This window comes from Canis lupus, chromosome 9 (genome assembly GCF_048164855.1).
Source record: "Canis lupus baileyi chromosome 9, mCanLup2.hap1, whole genome shotgun sequence".
Taxonomy (NCBI): Eukaryota; Metazoa; Chordata; class Mammalia; order Carnivora; family Canidae; genus Canis; species Canis lupus.
The window spans coordinates 74,461,643-74,485,917 of NC_132846.1; the positions used below are offsets into that span (position 1 = coordinate 74,461,643).

Below are 24,275 nucleotides of genomic sequence, written 5' to 3' on the forward strand. Positions count from 1 at the left end.
CCTTTCTGATATTTCCCACTCATTTTTTCTCCTTCCCCCTTTATTCCCTTTTAGATTTTCTATTTCTTTATTGATATTTACATTTTGTTCATACATCATTTTCTTGAATTTCTCCACATCCGCCTATAGTTCTTTGAGTATCTTTAAGGTGGTTGTTTTAAATCTTTAGTAGGTTCACCATCAGTGTTTTCTGGGGACAGTTTCTGTTGATTTTGTTTTCTTTCAAGTCAGCCATACTTTCCTGTTTATTTCTATGCCTTGTGATCTTGTTGTTGTTGAATATTGGACATTTGGATTTATCGTGTTAACTCCAGAAGTCAGATTCTTCTTCCTTGAGGTTATTTTTGTGTTGTTATTGTTTATTTTTTCCTCTTTGTTGTAGGCTCTCTCTGTGTTAAGTGTCACCATGAGGTGTAAACCTAATGTCTTCTGAAGTCTCTTCTGAATCTGAGGCTTTGCTTGGCATATGCAGTCACTTTCTTAATATACAGGTATATGTGCTTGCTTTTGAATATCTTATTCTTTGATATCTGCTTCCCAAAAAGTGAAAAAGAGAGAAGTAAAGTGAGCAGGCAAAAGTGCTTACCCTTGTTCCCTGGATATCATTTCAACCAGAAGAGGAAGGGACGTGCAACATTGGCTTCCCTCTTCTTGTCTACAGTCTGACCAGAGAATTGATCCCTTCTTTTTGGAGGAAAGAGTCCTTTTGGCATACTCTGACTCTTGTAAGTTCTGTGCAGACCACTCCAGGCACGTGTGCACAGCTGCCTGACACGGGGCTGGGGGCTGGGGGCTGGGATCTGGGATCTGGGTAGCTGCTACTGTGCTAAATAAGAGCTAAAATTGACCAAACTTAGGCACATTTACTATCCAGGACTTCTCTTAGAAGTTGCAAGCTTTCAGCAGACTCCACAGTTCCAAAATCATACAGATTCTGTGGGAACAGTTGTTGTCTACGTGGAGACATAGATTTCTGGTGCTTCCTACTCTGCCATCTTCCCAGAAATTTCTTCTCTCCCCGTTCTTTATGTAGCTCTTCTTCCATTACCCAAACTGCCTGCCCTGATGAACAACAGTACCTTTAAACCCTCTGCCAGTTGTAGTGGCAGGAGCCTTCTATAACCCTCATCGGTGGATCCACTTCAGGGTCTCTGGTTGGGGAGTTTTCTCTGAGTGCACAGTGAACCCTCCAAAACTGGACTTTCCCAGCTTTTCCCACACTTCTGCAGAGTTCAATGCCTGACATCCTGCATTCCCTATCACACATAGTGATCCTGCATTCATCATGGCACCCATCATGAATGGGTTCCCATAAAACTGGCTTATTATAGGTGTTTTCTGGGCTCTCCAGTATGTATCTAGGGTTGACACTGCTTGATGATGGAGTATGGACTCTGGATAGTTGGAGGCAATGATAAACTGGTTCCCAAAGTGACTTTTTCAGTTTGATTTTCCAACAGTAACTCATGCATGAAATCTGCTGTAGATCCACATCCTAACACTTGGTTTGGTCAGACTTCTTCATGTTTGCTGACATTACTTTGCTAAGGTGATATTCTTTTTTTATAATAAATTTATTTATTTATTTATTTTAACCCTTTATTTTTTATTATTTTTTAATAATAAATTTATTTTTTATTGGTGTTCAATTTACCAACATACAGAATAACACCCAGTGCTCATCCCGTCAAGTGCCCCCCTCAGTGCCCGTCACCCATTCACCCCCACCCCCACCCTCCTCCCCTTCCATCACCCCTAGTTCATTTCCCAGAGTTAGGAGTCTTTATGTTCTGTATCCCTTTCTGATATTTCCCACACATTTCTTCTCCTTCCGCTTATATTCCCTTTCACTAAATTTATTTTTTATTTGTGTTCAATTTGCCAACATACATTCTTTTTTTTAATAATAAATTTATTTTTTATTGGTGTTCAATTTGCCAACATTCTGCTCTTGAGTTGAATTTCCTCTCATTGCTGGTGAAGCTGACATCTTTTTTATATGACTACTGGCTTTATGTATTTCTCTTCTCCAACATGTCTACTTATGCCTTTTGGCCTTGTTTTCTTTCTTTCTTCTTTCTTTCTTTCTTTCTTTCTTTCTTTCTTTCTTTCTTTCTTTCTTTCTTTCTTTTTCTTTCTTTCTTTCTTTCTTTCTTTCTTTCTTTCTTTTTCTTTCTTTCTTTCTTTCTTTCTTTCTTTCTTTCTTTCTTTCTTCTTTCTTTCTTTCTCTTTCTTTTTTAAAAAATATTTTATTTACTTGTTCATCACACACACACACACAGACAGAGACAGAGACACAGGCAGAGGGAGAAGAAGACTCCATGCGGGGAGCCCAATGTAGGACTTGATCCCAGGACCCCAGGGTCACACCCTGAGCCAAAAGCAGGCACTAAACCCCTAAGTCACCCAGGCATTCCTTGGCCTTGTTTTCAACATTCTTGTCTTTTCTTGCTTTCCATGAACTATTTGTTTACTACTGAAAACATTCCTTTGCCAAATGTATTTTCCAAGGTTGTAACTCATCTTTTATTTTTAAAGAAGTGTCTTTTGATGTGCTTTATGTATACAATGGAATATTACTCAGCCTCTAGAAATGACAAATGCCCACCATTTGCTTCGAGGTGGATGGGACTGGAGGATATTATGCTGAGTGAAATAAGTCAATTGGAGAAGGACAAACATTATATGGTCTCATTCATTTGGTGAATATAAATAATAGTGAAAGGGAATAAAGGTGAAGGAAGAAGAAATGGGTAGGAAATATCAGAAAGGGAGATAGAACATGGAAGACTCCTAACTCTGGGAAATGAACTAGGGGTGATGGAAGGGGAAGAGGGCAGGGGGTGGGGATGGCTGGGTGGCAGGCACTGAGGGGGGTACTTGATGGGATGAGCACTGAGTGTTATACTATATGTAGGTAAATCAAACTCCAATAAAAATATATATAAAGAATATTTGCTGTGGTCTTTTAATAGATGGATTTTATGATATCGAGGAATGTTCCTTCTATACCTCCACTTTCAAAAGTTTTACTCTAGAAAGGATATTCTATTTTGTCAATTTTTTAATGCATCCATTGAGAGGATCATATGGTTCTTTTCTTTTATTGATGTGATTTTTCATATTGATTGATTTGCAGATGTTGAACCAATCTTGCATTCCAGGAATAAATCCCGATTGGTCATGCTGAATAATCCTTTTAATGTACTGTTGGAGTCTATTGGCTAGTATCTTGGTGAGTATTTTGGCATTTATATACGTGAGGGATATTGGTCTGCAATTCTCCTTTTGGGTGGGGTCTTTTTCAGGTGTTGGGGTCAAGGCAACTTTGACCTCATAGAATGAATTTGGAAGTTTAACTTCCATTTCTGGGTTTTGAAACAGCTTCAGAAGAATAAGTGTTATTTCTTCTTTAAATGTTTGGGAGAATTCCCCTGGGAAGACATCTGGCCCTGAACTCTTGTTTTTGGGGAGGTTTGTTTATTTATAAATTTATTTTTTATTGGTGTTCAATTTGCTAACATATAGAATAACACCCAGTGTTCATCCCATCAAGTGTCCACCTCAGTGCCCGTCATCCAGTCACCCCCACCCCCCGCCCACCTCTCCTTCCACCACCCCTAGTTCATTTCCCAGAGTTAGGAGTCTCTATGTTCTGCCTCCCTTTCTGATATTTCCCACTCATTTTCTCCCTTCCCCTTTATTCCCTTTCACTATTATTTATATTCCCCAAATGAATGAGACCATATAATGTTTGTCCTTTTCCGATTGACTTATTTCACTCAGCATAATACCCTCCAGTTCCATCCACGTCGAAGCAAATGGTGGGTATTTTGCGTTACTAATTTGCCCATACCATGATTGGATTGTTTGCTTCTTGGTGTTGAGTTTAATAAGTTCTTTATAGATCTTGGATACTAGTTCTTTATCTGATACGTCATTTGCAAATATCTTCTCCCATTCTGTAGGTCGTCTTTTAGTTTTGTTGACTGTTTCTTTTGCTGTGCAAAAGCTTCTTATCTTGATGAAGTCCCAATAGTTTATTTTGTTTTTGTTTCTCTTGCCTTCATGGATGGATCTTGCAAGAAGTTACTGTAGCCAAGTTCAAAAAGGGTGTTTTCTGTGTTCCCCTCTAGGATTTTGATGGAATCTTGTCTCACATTTAGATCTTTCATCCATTTTTAGTTTATCTTTGTGTGTGGTGCGAGGGAGTGGTCTAGTTTCATTCTTCTGTATGTGGATGTCCAATTTTCCCATCACCATTTATTGAAGAGACTGTCTTTTTTCCAGTGGATAGTCTTTCCTGCTTTGTCAAATATTAATTGACCATAAGGTTGAGGGTCCATTTCTGGATTCTCTATTCTGTTACATTGATCTATGTGTCTGTTTTTGTGCCAGTACCACACTGTCTTGATGACCACAGCTTTCTAGTACAACCTGAAATCTTGCATTATGATACCCCCCAGATATGGTTTTCTTTTTTAATATTCCCTTGACTATTCAGGGTCTTTTCTGATTCCACACAAATCTTAAAGTAATTTGTTCCAACTCTCTGAAGATAGTCCATGTTAATTTTTTTAATCGTTCAAATTTTTATTTTGATGCACAGTATGAGAAACAAACTTTTAAATAATCTGAATCTTATGGAAAATGAAACAGCAAATAAATTAGACCCATGTTAAAATAGAAGGTCAGTTATATGTCCAAACTTAAGGATATAAGAGCCACAGATAAACTTCGATTCCACAGTCTTCTTTGAGAGGCCGAAGTCTTTCAAACACAACTTTGCTATGAACTAACTGGTTCAGAGCTCAACAGCACATGGGAATGTTTAACAAGGGTGTTGATCAGGGATACGTTTCCTTGGTGCTGCTTTGATAATGTTGTCCACATGCAGAATCACCTCTGTTGCTTCAGCTGCACTCAAAAGAAGTTGTAGCTTCACTTGGAAACTTTCTGTTATACCCAGTACTGCCATATCTCAGATGGTACCTTCCTTCATATCTAGGCCAGCAGTTGTGTTGCCTTCACTGTGGGCAGCTCCCAGCTGGGCCACCAGGTCTGCACTGTCACAGCCTGCGTTATCAGCTATGATAGTTGGCAACATTCTCAGCGCTTTAGCATAAGACTCCATCGCAACAGCTTCTTTGCCTGGTGTTCTACTGGCAATCTGTGTCACAGCATGAGCCATCAGCATCTCAGAACAGCCTCCTCCATACACTGTTCTAGAATCCCTCACAGTTTGGGCAAGAACACAAAGAGCATCATGCAAAGATCTTTCTGCTTCATCTGAAATTTGTTGAGTGGCACCACACAAAACAATGATACAAGCTTCACCAAGGGCTACCCCAGAAAAGTGGATAAGTTTATTTTCTCCAATCATGACTTCCTCAATAAGCTTGCAACTTCCAAACTTCACTAGTTCTGGGTGGTCAAAGGTAGATGCAATTTCACCACCTGTAACAAGAGCTAGGCATTCCACACCTGCCAAATCTGCATGTTTGATAGCCATAACACCAGCAGCACCAAAGAGCTGTTCAGGATAATTGTAAATTAACTGTCTTTTAATAAAGCAATTTATCCCATGCTTAAGAATATGTTCAACTTTCTCCTTCATTTTTTCCTTTTCGGCATGTTCTATTTCAGCAACTTTTGCTGTAGAATCAACTCTTACCCTGGAACCAAATATCTTTATTTTGTCTGTATCCATACCAGTATTCGCAATGAGAATTTTAGCATTTTCAATTCGCTTTGGTTGATTTACTCCAATTTTTTAATTTTTATTTATTTATGATAGTCACACACAGAGAGAGGCACAGAGACACAGGCAGAGGGAGAAGCAGGCTTCATGCACCAGGAGCCCAATGTAGGATTTGATCCCGGGTCTCTGGGATCACGCCCTGGGCCAAAGGCAGGCGCCAAACTGCTGCGCCACCCAGGGATCCCTACTCCAATTTTTTTATCCAACAGAAAGCCTTCATCTAAATAGGAATCTGTCAGACTTCCTCCTTGCTTCTTGATGACATGAATTGCCTCCAGATTACCAGAGCCTTTCAGTCTGAGAACAGCTTCTACGGCTAACTGAGTAAAGTGGTCTTTGTGATGAGTAAGAAGTTTTGAGGACAATGTTGTTCCTGCAATGTTCATTAAATCTTGACGGAACTTAACTTCATCAGAAGATCAACTTAAGAATTCAACAGAGCCTGTCTTGCTGCCTTTGTAGCTTCTCTCCAACCCACAATGATGGTCTATGGGTGAATCTTTTTTGCAAAGTTTCCGCTTCCCTTAGAAATTCTGCTGCTAGCACAGTAACAGAGGTAGTACCATCACCAACTTCATCATCTTGAACCCTTGACATATCAACTAAAACTTTAGCTGCTGGATTGTCCACACCAATGTTTTTTAGAATAGTTGCACCATCATTGGTTACCATAAGAGAAGCATCTCGTCCACTGCTTCATAGAATTTTATCCATGCCCTTAGGTCCTAGGGTGCTCTTCACCAAGTCTCCAATAGCAATGGCACGAATAAAAGACGACAGCCGAGCCATCTCCACTCTGTCTTCATCAGCTCCAGCCTTGAAGATGTTCACAGGTGAGAGGGAAAGGGACGGCATGGTTCCGCAGCTTCAGCACATGCGCTCACCCCTCACAGCTCACGCCCAGAACCGGAGGGCAAAGTACATGTTATTTTGATAGGGATTGCATTAAACGTGTAAATTGCCCTGGGTAACATTGACATTTTCACAATATTAATTCTGCCAATCTATAAGCATGGAATATTTTTCCATCTCTTTGTGTCTTCCTCAATTTCTTTCAGAAGTGTTCTGTAGTTTTAGGGTATAGATCCTTTACCTCTTTGGTGAGGTTTATTCCTAGGTATCTTATGCTTTTGCATGCAATTGTAAATGGGATTGACTCCTTAATTTCTCTTTCTTCAGTCTCATTGTTAGTGTCTAGAAATGCCACTGACTTCTGGGCATTGCTTTTGTATCCTGCCACACTGCCAAATTGCTGTATGAGTTCTAGCAATCTTGGGTAGAGGCTTTTGGGTTTTCTATGTAGAGTATCATGTCATCTGTGAAGAGGGAGAGTTTGACTTCTTCTTTGCCCATTTGAATGCCTTTTATTTCTTTTTCTTGTCTGATTTCTGATGCTAGGACTTCTACTACTATGTTGAATAGCAGTGGTGAGAGTGGATATCCTTGTCTTGTTCCTGATTTTAGGGGAAAGGCTCCCACTGTTTCCCTATGAAAATGATATTTTCTGTAGGCTTTACTTAGATGGCTTTTAAGATGCTGAGGAATGTTTTGTCTATCCCTACACTCTGAAGAGTTTTGATCAGGAATGGATGGTGTATTTTGTCAAATGCTTTCTCTGCATATATTGAGAGGATCATATGGTTATTTTTTTTCTCTTGCTGATATGATCAATCACATTGATTGCTTTACGAGTGTTTTTTTATAAAAATCTTGAAAACACACTCATTAAAATATATTAAAAATATTCAACTCATGTACAACTTAGTAGCTATGGATGACATTATTTTTTAAATAATAAATTTATTTTTATGGGGTTCAATTTTCCAACATACAGAATAACACCCAGTGCTCATCCGGTCAAGTGCCGCCCTCAATGCCAATGATCTATTCACCTCCAACCCCAACCCTCCTCCCCTTCCACCACCCCTAGTTTGTTTACCAGAGTTAGGAGTCTTTATGTTCTGTCCCCCTTTCTGATATTTCCATTTTTTTCTATAATAAATTTATTTTTTATTGGTGTTCAATTTGCCAACATAGAGAATAACACCTAGTGTTCATCCCGTCAAGTGCCCCACTCAGTGCCCGTCACCCATTCACCCCCACCCCCCACCGTCCTCCCCTTCCACCACCCCTAGTTCATTTCCCAGAGTTAGGAGTCTTTATGTTCTGTTTCCTTTTCTGATATTTCCCACACATTTCTTCTCCCTTCCTTTATATTCCCTTTCACTATTATTTATATTCCCCAAATGAATGAGAACATACAATGTTTGTCCTTCTCCGATTGACTTACTTCACTCAGCATAATACCCTCCGGTTCCATCCACATTGAAGCAAATGGTATTTGTCATTTCTAATGGCTTAGTAATATTCCATTGTATACATAAACCACATCTTATTTTTTATTTATTTATTTATTTATTTATTTATTATTTATTTAGTTTGTTTTTATTGAAGTTCAATTCGCAAACGCATAGTATAACACCCAGTGCTCAATCCTTCAAGTGCCCTCTTCAGTACCCATCACCCAGTTATCCCAAACCCCCGCCCACCTCCCCTTCCACTACACTTTGTTCATTCCCCAGGGTTAGAGGTCTGTCATGGTTTGTCTCCCTCTCTAATTTTTCCCACTCACTTCCCCTCCTTTTCCTTATAGTCCCTTTCACTATTTCTTATATTCCTCGTAAGAGTAAACACATATGATGATTCTCCTTGTCTCATGGACTTACTTCACTATAATACCCTTCGATTCCATCCACCTCGAAGCAAACGGTGGATCGTCATCCTTTCTGAGGGCTGAGGACTATTCCATGGTATATATGGACCACATCTTCTTATCCAGGCATCTTCAAAGGACATCGTGGTCATTCCACAGTTTGGCTATTGTGGAAATTGCTGCTATGAAATTGGGGCAAAGGTTTCCTGGCATTTCACTGCATCTATATCCTCGGGGTAAATGCCAAGCAGTGCAATTGCTGGGTCATAGGGTAGCTGTGTTTTTAACTCTTTGAGAAAACTCCACACAGTTTCCCAGAGTAGCTCTAGGAGCTTACATTCCCACCAACAATGCGAGGGGGTTTCCAGTTCTCCACACCCTCCGCAACATCTGTTGTTTCCTGTTCTTTTTTTTATTTTTTATTTTATTTTTACTTTTCTTAATAAATTAATTTTTTATTGGTGTTCAATTTATCAACATACAGAATAACACTTAGTGCTCATACCATCAAGTGCCACCCTCAGTGCTCTTCACCCATTCACTCCCACCCCCCACCCGCCTCCCCTTCTATCACCCCTAGTTCGTTTCCCAGAGTTAGGAGTCTTTATGTTCTGTCTCCCTTTCTGATATTTCCCACACATTTCTTCTCCCTTCCCTTATATTCCCTTTCACTATTATTTATTTATTTATTTATTTATTTATTTATTTATTTATTTTAAATAAATTTATTTTTTATTGGTGTTCAATTTGCCAACATACAGAATAACACCCAGTGCTCATCCCGTCAAGTGTCCGCTCAGTGCCCGTCACCCATTCACCCCCACCCCCCGTCCTCCTCCCCTTCCACCACCTCTAGTTCAATTCCCAGAGTTAGGAGTCTTTATGTTCTGTCTCCCTTTCTGATATTTCCCACACATTTCTTCTCCCTTCCCTTATATTCCCTTTCACTATTATTTATATTCCCCAAATGAATGAGAACATATAATGTTTGTCCTTCTCCGATTGATTTATTTCACTCAGCATAATACCCTCCAGTTCCATCCACGTTGAAGCAAATGGTGGGTATTTGTCATTTCTAATGGCTGAGGAATATTCAATTGTATACATAAACCACATCTTCCTTATCCATTCATCTTTTGATGGACACAAGGCTCCTTCCACAGTTTGGCTATTGTGGACATTGCTGATATAAACATCGGGGTGCGGGTGTCCTGGCGTTTCATTGCATCTGTGTCTTTGAGGTAAATCCCCAGCAGTGCAATTGCTGGGTCGTGGGGCAGGTCTATTTTTGACTCTTTGAGGAACCTCCACACAGTTTTCCAGAGTGGCTGCACCAGTTCACATTCCCACCAACAGTGTAAGAGGGTTCCCCTTTTTCCACATCCTCTCCAACATCTGTGGTTTCCTGCCTTGTTAATGTTCCCCATTCTCACTGGTGTGAGGTGGTATCTCACTGTGGTTTTGATTTGTATTTCCCTGATGGCAAGTGATGCGGAGCATTTTCTCATGTGCATCTTGGCCATGTCTAGGTCTTCCTCTGTGAGATTTCTGTTCATGTCTTTTGCCCATTTCAGGATTGGATTGTTTGTTTCTTTGCTGTTGAGTTTAATAAGTTCTTTATAGATCTTGGAAACTAGCCCTTTATCTGATAGGTCATTTGCAAATATCTTCTCCCATTCTGTAGGTTGCAGATTTCTGAGTCCTGAATCCTGAACCTCTTCCCTCCAACATCCTCTTCTCTAAGTTGCTAGTTCCTGGCAATTGCCCTCTTTTCTTGGAGATTTCTAGAAGTTCTCTCTCCATTCTACATTGTAGGGCTTAGGTATACAGTCCCAGCCTCCTCCACCTTGCCTTTTGGTATGATATGTTGTCCTACAGAAAACGTTTAACTTGAACAACTGTTTATACTGTCTTTGGCTTTTTTTTTAGATTTTAAATTTATTCATGAGAGACACACAGAGAGAGGCAGAGACACAGGCAGAGGGAGAAGCAGGCTCCTTGCAGGGAGCCCAACACAGGACTCAATCCCAGGACCCCAGGATTATGACCTGAGCCAAAGGCAGACACTCAACCACTGAGCCATCCATCCATCCATCCCTATCTTTGGTTTTCTGTGTCTTAAGGCTTCTCGTACCCCAAGATCACAAATTTTCCTGTACTTTCTTCAGATTAGGACTTTATTTTTTTTTTAAATTTTTTATTGGTGTTCAATTTACTAACATACAGAATAACCCCCAGTGCCCGTCACCCATTCACTCCCACCCCCCGCCCTCCTCCCCTTCCACCACCCCTAGTTCGTTTCCCAGAGTTAGCAGTCTTTACGTTCTGTCTCCCTTTCTGATATTTCCCACACATTTCTTCTCCCTTCCCTTATATTCCCTTTCACTATTATTTATATTCCTCAAATGAATGAGACATACAATGTTTGTCCATCTCCAATTGACTTACTTCACTCAGCACAATACCCTCCAGTTCCATCCACGTTGAAGCAATTGGTGGGTATTTGTCATCTCTAATGGCTGAGGAATATTCCATTGTATACATAAACCACATCTTCTTTATCCATTCATCTTTTGATGGACACCGAGGCTCCTTCCACAGTTTGGCTATTGTGGACATTGCTGCTAGAAACATCGGGGTGCAGGTGTCCCTGCATTTCATTGCATATGAATCTTTGGGGTAAATCCCCAACAGTGCAATTGCTGGGTCGTAGGGCAGGTCTATTTTTAACTCTTTGAGGAACCTCCACACAGTTGTCCAGAGTAGTTGCACCAGTTCGCATTCCCACCAACAGTGTAAGAGGGTTCCCTTTTCTCCGCATCCTCTCCAACATTTGTGGTTTCCTGCCTTGTTAATTTTCCCCATTCTCACTGGTGTGAGGTGGTATCTCACTGTGGTTTTGATTTGTATTTCCCTAATGGCAAGTGATGCAGAGCATTTCCTCATGAGCGTGTTGGCCATGTCTAGGTCTTCCTCTGTGAGATTTCTGTTCATGTCTTTTGCCCATTTCATGATTAGATTGTTTGTTTCTGTGGTGTTGAGTTTAATAAGGTCTTTATAGATTTTGGAAACTAGCCCTTTTTCTGATACATCATCTGCAAATATCTTCTCCCATTCTGTAGGTTGTCTTTCAGTTTTGTTGACTGTATCCTTTGCTGTGCAAAGCTTCTTATCTTGAGTAAGTCCCAATAGTTCATTTTTGCTTTTGTTTCTTTTGCCTTCGTAGATGTATCTTGCAAGAAGTTACTGTGACTGAGTTCAAAAAGGGTGTTGCCTGTGTTCTCCTCTACGATTTTGATGGACTCTTGTCTCACATTTAGGTCTTCCATCCATTTTGAGTTTATCTTTGTGTATGGTGAAAGAGAGTGGTCTAGTTTCATTCTTCTACATATGGATGTCCAATTTTCCCAGCACCATCTATTGAAGAGACTGTCTTTCTTCTGATATAGTCTTTCTTCCTTTATCGAATGTCAGTTGACCATAAAGTTGAGGATCTACTTCTGGATCCTCTATTCTGTTGTATTTATCTATGTGTCTGTTTTTGGGCCAGTACCACACTGTCTTGATGACCACAGCTTTGTAGTACAACCTGAAATCTGGCATTGTGATGCCCCCAGATATGGTTTTCTTTTGTAAAATTCCCCTGGCTATTCGGGGTCTTTTCTGATTCCACACAAATCTTAAAATAATTTGTTCTCTCTGAAGAAAGTTCATGGTATTTTGACAGGGATTGCATTAAAGGTGTAAATTGCCCTGGGTAACATTGACATTTTCACAATATTAATTCTGCCAATCCATGAGCATGGATTATTTTTCCATCTCTTTGTGTCTTCCTCAATTTCTTTCAGAAGTGTTCTATAGTTTTGAGGGTATAGATCCTTTACCTCTTTGGTGAGGTTTATTCCTAGGTATCTTATGCTTTTGGGTGCAATTGTAAATGGGATTGACTCCTTAATTTCTCTTTCTTCAGTCTCATTGTTAGTGTCTAGAAATGCCATTGATTTCTGGCATTGATTTTCTATCCTGCCACGCAACCAAAATGGTGTATGAGTTTTAGCAACTTGGGTGGAGGCTTTTGGGTTTTCTCGGTAGAGTATCATGTCATCGTCGAAGAGGGAGAGTTTGACTTCTTCTTTGCCAATTTGAATGCCTTTAATGTCTTTTTGTTGTCTGATTGCTGAGGCTAGGACTTCCAGTACTATGTTGAATAGCAGTGGTGAGAGTGGAAATCCCTGTCGTGTTCCTGATCTTAGGTGAAAGGCTCCCAGTGCTTCCCCATTGAGAATGATATTTGCTGTGGGCTTTTCGTAGATGGCTTTTAAGATGTTGAGGAATGTTCCCTCTATCCCTACACTCTGAAGAGTTTTGATCAGGAATGGATGCTGTATTTTGTCAAATGCTTTCTCTGCATCTAATGAGAGGATCATATGGTTCTTGGTTTTTCTCTTGCTGATATGATGAATCACATTGATTGTTTTACGAGTGTTGAACCAGCCTTGTGTCCCGGGGATAAATCCTACTTGGTCTTGGTGAATAATTTTCTTAATGTACTTTTGGATCCTATTGGGTAGTATCCTGTTGAGAATTTTTGCATCCATGTTCACCAGGGATATTGGTCTGTAATTCTCCTTTTTGGTGGGGTCTTTGTCTGGTTTTGGAATTAAGGTGATGCTGGCCACATAGAACGAATTTGGAAGTACTCCATCTCTTTCTATCTTCCCAAACAGCTTTAGTAGAATAGGTATGATTTCTTCCTTAAACGTTTGATAGAATTGCCCTGGGAAGCCATCTGGCCCTGGATTCTTGTGTCTTGGGAGGTTTTTTGATGTCTGCTTCAATTTCCTCCTTGGTTATCAGCCTGTTCAGGTTTTCTATTTCTTCCTGTTCCAGTTTTGGTAGTTTGTGGCTTTCCAGGAATGCGTCCATTTCTTCTAGATTGCCTAATTTGTTGGCGTATAGCTGTTCATAATACGTTTTTAAAATCGTTTGTATTTCCTTGGTGTTGGTAGTGATCTCTCCTTTCTCATTCATGATTTTATTAATTTGAGTCTTCTCTCTCTTCTTTTTAATAAGGTTGGCTAATGGTTTATCTATTTTATTAATTCTTTCAAAGAACCAATTCCTGGTTCTGTTGATCTGTTCCACAGTTCTTCTGTCTCGATTTCGTTGAGTTCTGCTCGAATTTTAATTAACTCTCTTCTTCTGCTGGGTGTAGGGTCCATCTGCTGTTTTTTCTCTAGCTCCTTTATGTGTAAGGTTAGCTTTTGTATTTGAGTTCTTTCCAGTTTTTGAATGGATGCTTGTATTGCGATGTATTTCCCCCTCAGGACTGCTTTTGCTGCATCCCAAAGATTTTGAATGGTTGTATCTTCATTCTCATTAGTTTCCATGAATCTTTTTAATTCTTTCTTAATTTCCTGGTTGACCCTTTCATCTTTTAGCAGGATGGTCCTTAACCTCCACATGGTTGAGGTCCTTCCAAGCTTCTTGTTGTGATTTAGTACTGATTTCAAGGCATTATGGTCTGAGAATATGCAGGGGACGATCCCAATCTTTTGGTATCGGTTCAGACCCGATTTGTGACCCCGTATGTGATCTATTCTGGAGAAAGTTCCATGTGCACTTAAGAAGAATGTGTATTCAGTTGAGTTTGGATGTAAAGTTCTGTAGATATCTGTAAAATCCATCTGGTCCAGTGTATCATTTAAAGCTCTCGTTTCTTTGGAGATGTTGTGCTTAGAAGACCTATCGAGGGTAAAAAGAGCTAGATTGAAGTCACCAAGTATAAGTGTATTATTATCTAAGTATTTCTTCATTTTGGTTATTAATTGGTTTATTTTTTTAAATTTATTTGTGATAATCACACACACACAGAGAGAGAGAGAGAGAGAGAGGAAGAGACATAGGCAGAAGGAGAAGCAGGCTCCATGCACCAGGAACCCGATGTGGGATTTGATCCCGCGTCTCCAGGATCACGCCCTGGGCCAAAGGCAGGCGCCAAACCGCTGAGCCACCCAGGGATCCCTTAATTGGTTTAAATATTTGGCAACTCCCACATTCAGGGCATATATATTGAGTATTTTTAAGTCCTCTTGTTGGATAGATCCTTTAAGTATGAGATAGTGTCCCTCTTCATCGCTCACTACAGTCTTCGGGGTAAATTTTAGTTTATCTGATATAAGGATGGCTACCCCTGCTTTCCTTTGAGAACCATTTGAATGGTAAATGGTTCTCCAACCTTTTATTTTCAGGCTGTAGGTGTCCTTCTGTCTAAAATGGGTCTCTTGTAGACAGAAAATAGATTGGTCCTGCTTTTTTATCCAGTCTGAAACCCTGCACCTTTTGATGGGGTCATTAAGCCCGTTCACGTTCAGAGTTACTATTGAGAGATATGCGTTTAGTGTTCTCATGATATCTATTCAGTCCTTGTTTTGTGGATTGTTCCACTGAACTTCTTCTTAAAGGGGAATTTTAAGAGTCCCCCTTAAAATTTCTTGCAGAGCTGGTTTGGAGGTCACATATTCTTTCAGTTCCTGCCTGTCTTGGAAGCTCTTTATCTCTCCTTCCATTCTGAATGAGAGCCTTGCTGGATAAAGTATTCTTGGTTGCATGTTCTTTTCATTTAGGACCCTGAATATATCCTGCCAGCCCTTTCTGGCCTGCCAGGTCTCTGTGGAGAGGTCTGCTGTTACCCTAATACTCCTCCCCATAAGAGTCAGGGATTTCTTGTCTCTTGCTTTTTTAAGGATCTTCTCTTTATCTTTGGAATTTGCAAGCTTCACAATTAAATGTCGAGGTGTTGAACGTTTTTTATTGATTTTGGGGGGGGGGAATCTCTCTATTTCCTGGATCTGAATGCCTGTTTCCCTTCCCAGATTAGGAAAATTTTAAGTTAGGATTTCTTCAAATACATATTCTGGCCCTCTGTCCCTTTTGGCGCCCTCGGGAACCCCAATTAAACATAGGTTTTTCTTTCTCAGGCTGTCGTTTATTTCCCTTAATCTATCCTCATGGTCTTTTAATTGTCTGTCTCTTTTTTCCTCAGTTTCCCTCTTTGCCATCAATTTGTCTTCTATGTCACTCACTCGTTCTTCCACCTTGTTAACCCTCGTCATTAGGACTTCTAGTTTGGATTGCATCTCATTCAGTTGATTTTTAATTTCGGCCTGATTGGATCTAAATTCTGCAGTCGTGAAGTCTCTTGAGTCCTTTATGTTTTTTTCTAGAGCCACCAGTAGCTGTATGATAGTGCTTCTGAATTGGCTTTCTGACATTGAATTGTAATCCAGATTTTGTAACTCTGTGGGAGAGAGGACTGTTTCTGATTCTTTCTTTTGAGTTGAGGTTTTCCTTTTAGTCATTTTGCCCAGTGCAGAGTGGCCAAAAACAAGTTGTATTGGGAAAAGGAGAAAAAGAGAAAGAAGGAAAGAAAAGAGAAAAAGAAAAAAGAAAAAAAAGAAGAAAAAAAGAAAAAAGAAAAGAAAAAGAGAAAGAAAAAGAATGAAAAGGAAAAACGGTGGGGGAAGCAAACAGAAATCAAAAAGCAAAAAAAAAAAAAAAAAACCACGGGGGGAGTATCTTCTGATTCTGTATACTTTAAGTCCCTTGACTTCCCTTGGAACTTGTTTGTCTAGCTGGTCTTCTGGGGGAGGGACCTGTTGTGCTGATTTTCAGGTGTTAGCACTTGGGGGAGCTGCTCTGCCTCCTGCCTGGTGCAGGGCTCAGTGGGCATTGTTTACCCCGTGAGGCCCCAGGAGGAACAACCATGGTGGCGGTGGCAGGTCTGGAAACCCGGATTCAGCCCCCACAGGAACTCTGAAGCGCTCTGCCTGCAGGGCCTGGAGGCTCTGGGGGGCGGGGCTGCTGCTCTGCTCATCTTGGGGCAGGAGCATCCTTGCTGTCCTGGGCCCTCCCGGCCTCTGCCTGTCCCGGGGGACATTGTATACATAAACCATTGTATACATAAACCACATCTTCTTCATACATTCATATTTCGATGAACACCGAGGCTCCTTCCACAGTTTGGCTATTGTGGACATTGCTGCTATAAACATTGCTGCTATAAACATTGGGATGCAGGTGTCCTGGCATTTCACTGCATCAGTATCTTTTTTTTTTAATTTCATGGATATGAATTCAACTCTTTAAGTGAAATTAACAATTCTTCCATCTCAGAAAAGAAACCCTCAGCGAACTACAAATAGATGTAAACCATGAATCTAACAAAACACACACACACTCTCTTTCATTACAGACAGCATCTTACTGACAGAATAACAAAAATCTTTCCCTCTGAGATTTCCCCTGCACTTGTATTCATAACAAAAACATCAGTTCTATTCCATGTTGACTGCTGTGGAGAGCCTACCTAGAAAAAAGAAACACAAGTTATAAAAATTGAGAAACCAGGGCCTAAATCTATCATTATTTGTAGATGACATGTTAAGATACAAATTCACCTTGAGTAAGGTCACTGGATATCCTATGTGCCAAAATTAGAAAAGAAAACTTCAAAACAAAGGCATATCTACTGTTTTTTTGGGGGGGGATAGGTGAATTTTTCTTATTTTTTTATTGGAGTTCAATTTGCCAACATATAATATAACACCCAGTGCTCATCCTAAGTGCCCCCCCCTCAGTGCCCATCACCCAGTCATCCCAACCCCCTGCCCACTTCCCCTTCCACTACCCCTTGTTACTTTCCCAGATTTAGTTGTCTCACATGTTATGTCACCCTCAGTGATATTTTCACTCATTTTCCCTCCTTTCCCTTTATTCCCTTTCAGTAATTTTTATATTCTCCAAATGAATGAGACCATATGATGTTTGTCCTTTTCCAATCGACTTATTTCACTCAGCACAATACCCTCCAAGTCCCTCCACATTGAAGCAAATAGTGGGTATTTGTCATTTCTAATGGATGAGTAATTTCCATTGTATACATAGATCACATCTTCTTAATTAATTAATTAATTAATTTGTTTGTTTGTTTGTTTATTTATTTATTTACTGTTTATTGGAGTTCAATTTGCAAATATATAACATAACACCCAGTGCTCATCCCATCAAGTGCCCCACTCCGTGCCCGTCACCCAGTCACCCCCACCCCCCGCCCACCTCCCTTTCTACCACCCCTTGATCTTTTTCCAAAGTTAGGGGTCTCTCATGTTCTGTCTCCCTTTCTGATGTTTCCCAGTCATTTTCTCTCATTTTCCCTTTATTCCCTTTCACTATTTTTTATATTCCCCAAATGAATGAGATCATATAATGTTTGACCTTCTCTGATTGACTTTATTTCACTCAGCATAATACCTTCCAGTTTCATCCACGTCGAAGCAAATGGTGGGTATTTATCGTTTCTGAGGACTGAGTAATGTTCCATTGTGTACATATACCACATCTTTATCCATTCATCTTTCAATAGACAGTGAGGCTCGTTCCACAGTTTGGCTATTGTGGACATTGCTGCTATAAACATTGGGGTGCAGGTGTCCCAGTGTTTCACTGCATCTGGATGTTTGGGGTAAATCCCCAGCAGTGCAATTGCTGGGTTGTAGGGCAGGTCTATTTTTAACTCTTTGAGGAACCTCCACACAGTTTTCCAGAGTGGCTGCACCAGTTCACATTCCCACCAATAGTGCAAGAGAGTTCCCCTTTCTCCACATCCTCTCCAACACTTGGTGTTTCCAGTCTTGTTAATTTTCACCATGCACCCAAAAGCTTAAGATTTCTAGGAATAAACCTAACGAAAGAGTCATAGGATCTATAGATCTATACCCTAAAAACTACACAACACTTCTGAAAAAAATTGAGGAAGACACAAAAAGATGGAAAAAATATTTCATGCTCAGGGATTGGAAGAATTAATATTATGAAAATGTCAATGCTACCCAGGCCAATTTATACATTCAATGCAATCCCTATCAAAACACCATGGTCTTTCTTCACAGAGTTGGAACAAATCATCTTAAGATTTGTATGGAATCATAAAAGACCCTGAAAAATATAAAACATAGTAAAAGGGAATAAAGGGGAAAGGAGAGAAAATGAATGGGAAATATCAGAAAGGGAGAGAGAACATGAGAGACTCCTAAGTCTGGGAAATGAACTAGGGGTGTGGAAGGGGAAGAGGGTGGGGGGTGGGGGTGACTGGGTGACGGGCACTGAGGGGGGCACTTGACGGGATGAGCACTGGGTGTTATGCTATATGTTGGAAAATTGAAACTCCAATAAAAAAATCCAGAGTCAAAAAAAAAATCCAGAGTCATCAGAAAATATGGTGTTGGCATGCTTCTAAACATATGAAGTAGAATGGCTCAGAATGTCTAGAAACAGGTATGAGCAATATTTGAAAATAAATTATATGGCAAAGTGTTAAAAAAATAAAATAAAATCATTTGTATTTCCTTGGTGTTGGTGGTGATCTCTCATTTTTCATTCATGATTTCATTAATTTGAGTATTTTCTCTTTTGTTTTTCCTAAGGCTGGCTAACGCTTTATCTATCTTATTAATTCTTTCAAAGAACCAACTCCTGGTTTTGTTGATACCTTCTACAGTTCTTCTGGTCTCTATTTCATTGTGTTCTGCTTGAATCTTTATTAACTCTTTTCTTCTCCTAGGTGTAGGCTTCTTTTGCTCTTCTTTCTCCGTTCCTTTAGGTGCAAGGTTAGCTTTTGCATTTGAGTTCTTTCCAGTTTTTTGAGGGATGCTAGTATTGCGTAGTGTTTCCCCCTTGGTACTGCTTTTGCTGTATCCCAAATAATTTGAAGGTCGTATCTTTATTCTCATTAGTTTCTATGAAACTTTTTAATTCTTCCCTAATTTCTTGGTTGACCCTTTCATCTTTTAGCACGATGGTCCTTAACCTCCACGTGTTTTAAATCCTTCCAAACTTCTTCTTGTGATTTAGTTCTAGTTTCAAAGCATTATGGTCAGAAAATATGCAGGGGACAATCCCAATCCTTTGGTATCACTTAAGACCTGATTTGTGACCCAGTATGTGGTCTATTCTGGAGAAAGTTCCATGTGCACTTGAGAAGAATGTGTATTCAGTTGCGTTTGGATGTAAAGTTCTGTAAATATCTGTGAAATCCATCTGGTCCAGTGTACCATTTAAAGCTCTTGTTTCTTTGGAGATGTTTTGCTTAGAAGATCTATTATTTGGAGAAAGCGCCGTGTTGAAGTCTCTCAGTATAAGTGTATTATTATCTAAATATGTCTTATCTTTGGTTATTAATTGGTTGATATACGTGGCAGCTCCCACATTTGGGGCCTAAATATTCATGGTTGTTAGGTCCTCTTGTTGGATAGAACCTTTAAGTATTACATAATGTCCCTCTTCATCTCTTACTACAGTGTTTGGGATAAACTTTAGTTTATCTGATATGAGGATGGCTACCCCTGCTTTCTTTTGAGGACCATTTGAATGGTAAATGGTTCTCCAACCTTTCATTTTCAGGCTGTCGGTGTCCTTACATCCAAAATGAGTCTCTTGTAGACAGTAAATAAATGGGTCTTGCTTTTTTTTTATCCAGTCTGAAACCTGTGCCTTTTAATGGGATCGTTAAGCCCATTCACGTTCAGAGTTACTATTGAAAGATATGAATTTAGTGTCATCATAATACGTATTCAGTCCGTGTTTTTGTGGAGTGTTCCCTTGGATTTCCTGTTTCTTTTACAGGGTCCCTCTTAATATTTCTTGAAGACCTGGTTTGGTGGTCATATATTCTTTCAGTTTCTGCCTATCTTGGAAACTCTTTATCTCTCTTTCTATTCTGAATGAGAGCCTTGCTGGATAGAGTATTCTTGGCTGCATGTTTTTCTCATTTAGGACCCTGAATATATCCTGCCCGCCCTTTATGGCCTGCCAGGTCTCTGTGGAGAGGTCCGTTGTTAACCTAATACTTCTCCCCATAAAGTTTAGGGATCTCTTGTCTCTTGCTGCTTTAAGGGTTTTCTCTTTATTTGGAATTTGCAAGTTTCAGTATTAAATATTGGGGGTGTTGAACAGTCTTATTGATTTTAGGGGGGATCTCTCTATCTCCTGGACCTGAATGCCTGTTTACCTTCCCATGTTAGGGAAGTTCTCAGCTATGATTTGTTCAAATACACTTTCTGGTCCTCTGTCCCTTTTGGCGCCCTTGGGAACCCCAACTAAACGTAGACTTTTCCCTCTGAGGCTGTCGTTTATTTCCCTTAAGCTTTCCTCATGATCTTTTAATTATTTTCCTCTTTTTCCTTAACTTCCTTCCTTGCCATCAATTTGTCTTCTATGTCACTCACTCTTCTACCTCATTAACTCTTGTCATTAGGACCTCTAATTTGGATTGTATCTCATTTAATTGATTTTTAATTTCGGCCTGATTAGATCTGAATTCTGCAGTCATGAAGTCTCTTGAAACCTTTATGCTTTTTTCTAGAGCCACCAGTAGCTTTCTAATCGTGCTTCTGAATTGGCTTTCTGACATTGAATTGTATTCCAAATTTTGTAACTTTGTGGGAGAGAGGACTATTTCTGATTCTTTCTTTTGTGGTGAGGTTTTCCTTCTTGACATTTTGCTCAGTGTAGAGTAGCCAAAAACAAGTTGTACTTGATAGAAGCGCGAACTCTTCTCACTGTAGCATTCCAGCTGTTCTCTCTTTAAATCTCAGGCTGAATTCATAGGGTTTCAGGGTGATTTGAAAGCTATCTAGGCAAGTTGGTGGGGAAGGTGACTTGGGGATCCTACTCTCCCGCCATCTTGCCCTGCCCCTGGTTCTTTCTTTTGTTGTGAATTTCTCCTTCTATTCATTTTTCCCAGAGAAGAATGGAGTAACAAGTGAACAGAATAAAAAATATCAACCATGACACTTAGGGGGGCACTTGATGGGATGAGCACTGGGTGTTATTCTATATGTTGGCAAATTGAACACCAATAAAAAATAAATTTATAAAAAAAGGATAGGCATATACATCAGTGGAATGGAGAGAATAATTGACCAGATACAGTCAATTAATTTCTTTCATTACTTATATATTTAAAATGAAGATTGCGTATAACTTAAGGTGTGCAACATGATTATTCAGTACATATGTAATTGGTGAAATGAGTACTAGAGGCAACCTAATTAACATGTCACCACCTCTTCACATAGTTACCATTCTTTGTGTGTGATGAGTATCCCTGAAATGTACTCTCAGCATATTTTTAGTAATCAGTGTATTAATAGTAAGTATAGTCATCACTCCTGTATATTAGATCTCTGGATTATTTATGTTGAGTAACTGCAACTTTGTACCCTTTTAGCAATGTCTCCCCATTTCTTCAGCCTCTGATACCACTGATCTACTCTCTGCTTCTCTAAGTTATACTTTGTTTTTTAGATACTGTATATGTTATATAAAATATATTTTTAGACTATGTGTGTATATAGATTATAATACATATGTAATCATAAGTGAAAAAAATATCAACCATGATCCAAGCAAAAGATGCCCTAGACAAATCCAATGAGGTCAGAAAGCAAAACAGAAAAGCAAAAGAAAAAAAAGAAATTAATGGAGGGCAGAAAAGAGAATATAGTCTCACAAGTTTGACCAAATTGTGCAATCTATTTGTTCCTAAGTATATTTTGGTCTCTGTGTTAGAAGACACTAAATCCCTAAATTGTAAAGAAAGCAAAACTTATATATACCCTAGTAAAATTGAATAGAGTAAAAGGAAGCCAAAATGAAGAGTATACCTATAAAATATATATATAAAAATGAAAGTTAAAAGAATTAAGAACAAAGAGTTGATAAAATAAGAAAATAGGTGAAAGAGAAAGAAGAAGTAAAATAGAAATGGAAGAGTTTAAATTGACTGATAATGAATCATGAGAAAAAAAATGTCGAGTTCTATGTACTAATTTCTTCTAGCACTGGAGTATTGCAATCCTGCTGATCAATAAACTTGCTGTTCACCTGTTCTTGTAGCTGATCTTCTGGTGGAGGAGCTACTGCACTGATTCTCAGGTGTCTGTGGCTGGGTGGAGATGCTTTGACCCTTCTCAGGGGTTGGGCTCAGTGGATGCTGGTCCTCAGTGTGGTTTTAGTTCACTAAAGGCATTCCTCTCCTCTTCAGAGGATCCAAACAAAAAAGGCTGCATTCTGATCTCCAGCCCCAGAGCTAAAGGATCACAGTCACCCCCTTCAGCAAAGCCTCAGGGACAAGCAGTCATCAATTTTGTTTGTGCCACAGTCTGCACACCCCCCACGTTACATGCCCACACCAATCTTCTTGGGGGAAAACAGTGTCCTGTTCCACTGCACTGTGCAAGGCGCTGACACTGATAACAGCCCCTGGATGGTGCATGTACCCTCTCTGCCCCTCCCCTGAGGGAAGGTGGAAGTCCACCTGATACTGTCTTTTACTGGGACCCCACCCTGCGAGCTGTTGTCTGGTGACAGGTTCACCTGCTTCACTCCTCCTGCGGGATGACAGAGGGTCCCCATGTTCCAGTCCTCTTCACAGTCCCCAGGCAGGGTGTGGTAACCTGGTTGGGCCCTGGCTCATGGTCTATGGAGAACCAAGTTGAGAGCCTCTCCTGGGCTCACTGACCACAACCATTCTCCCTGCTCCACTGCTTGGGAACTCCACCGGCTCAGGCATCACCCTTAATTCTGTGACTCCTGGAATCCTGAGACCACACTGCCTCACCTACATTTCTGCCCATTTCACCCCCTGAGCACCTTTCAGGCAGGGACATCTCTAATTGGAGCATATTTCTAAGGGTTCACATGGTGCCCTCCTGGGCTGTATCACTTTCCAGTAGCTGGCTTCCGGAGGCTCCATCCCCACATTTATCTTCTGATACCTCCCCTCACAGTCACTTCTCCACATCTCTGACTTTGAAAAAGTGGTCACTTTTCTCCTTATAGAGTTCCAGATATTCTTTTCTTACATTCATGGGTGATCAGAGTCCTTTAATAGTTATCTAGTTAGATTCAAAGGAACAGACGAAATGAGGTTTCCCACCCTTCTGCCATCTTGTCTCCCTCAATAGTGTCTTTTATAGTTTATGTCTTGTCCAAAAAAAGTTGATATTTAGACCTTGGGGTGGAAACAGCTCTACTGTCAACGCCTGGCCATACTGCACTGCTCCCATGGTTCTGTCATATTCTACCTATAAGTAGTTCCTTTAAAGAAACCCTCTTGAATGCTCATAATGGAACATGGGCAGGAAGGGGGTACACCATGTGCAACATCTGTAGCCTTTATTTATTTATTTTTCATCTGTAGCCTTTAAGAGTCATGGGTCAGTGGGCATCAGTTGGCCAGTGGACACAGTGGTGTAGCTCGGTGATGTTCACTGAGACTAAAGAAGGAAGATGGCTCAGTGAGTCAGCTCCCTTTTCTGTCAACTCAGGGAACTGGGTGATCACCAGGAATCCCCTATGACAGCATGTAAAGGGCCCCCTATCCTGTGGCCTGAGGACAAATAGTACTAAAAATTGGGTCCAGCATCTGGTCTCAGAGTGGTGAGGGTTACAAAGCAGACTGAATTCAAAAGCCAAGAAGTCTCTCCCACAAAAGGAAGGGTCTAGCAGTGGAGGAGTGGGACCCCAAGACCTGGGATAAGCACACCTTGATTGGGGTCTGAGGTCATGCAGAAGAGAAGGTGTAGGGCTCTCTATCAGAGACGGAGTCCGACCCACAGAAGTGCTGGCCCAACCTGAAGGAGACACAAAGGGGAGACGACAGTCCCTCAAGGTGTAATCATGCTGCTGTCACTCTGTAACTAAATGCCCTTCGTCCTTGGGAACATGGTGTGTCGTTTT

The 24,275-nt window shown here is 40.3% G+C and overlaps 1 long non-coding RNA gene, 1 pseudogene and 1 gene segment (V, D, J or C); 1 reads left to right on the forward strand and 2 right to left on the reverse strand.

Annotated features, from left to right (window-relative positions):
• LOC140640584 (immunoglobulin gamma-1 heavy chain-like) overlaps positions 1-24,275 on the reverse strand; it is a 146,992-nt gene that overhangs the window by 12,195 nt on the left and 110,522 nt on the right.
• The window catches only part of LOC140640595 (uncharacterized), a 29,667-nt gene continuing 8,459 nt past the window's right edge, over positions 3,068-24,275 (forward strand). Inside the window, exons 1-2 of the long non-coding RNA XR_012037321.1 lie at positions 3,068-3,235; positions 6,484-6,594. This is a non-coding gene — a long non-coding RNA (uncharacterized lncRNA). The remainder of the gene's footprint in view (positions 3,236-6,483; positions 6,595-24,275) is intronic.
• On the reverse strand, positions 4,579-6,618 carry LOC140640592 (T-complex protein 1 subunit beta-like; annotated as a pseudogene).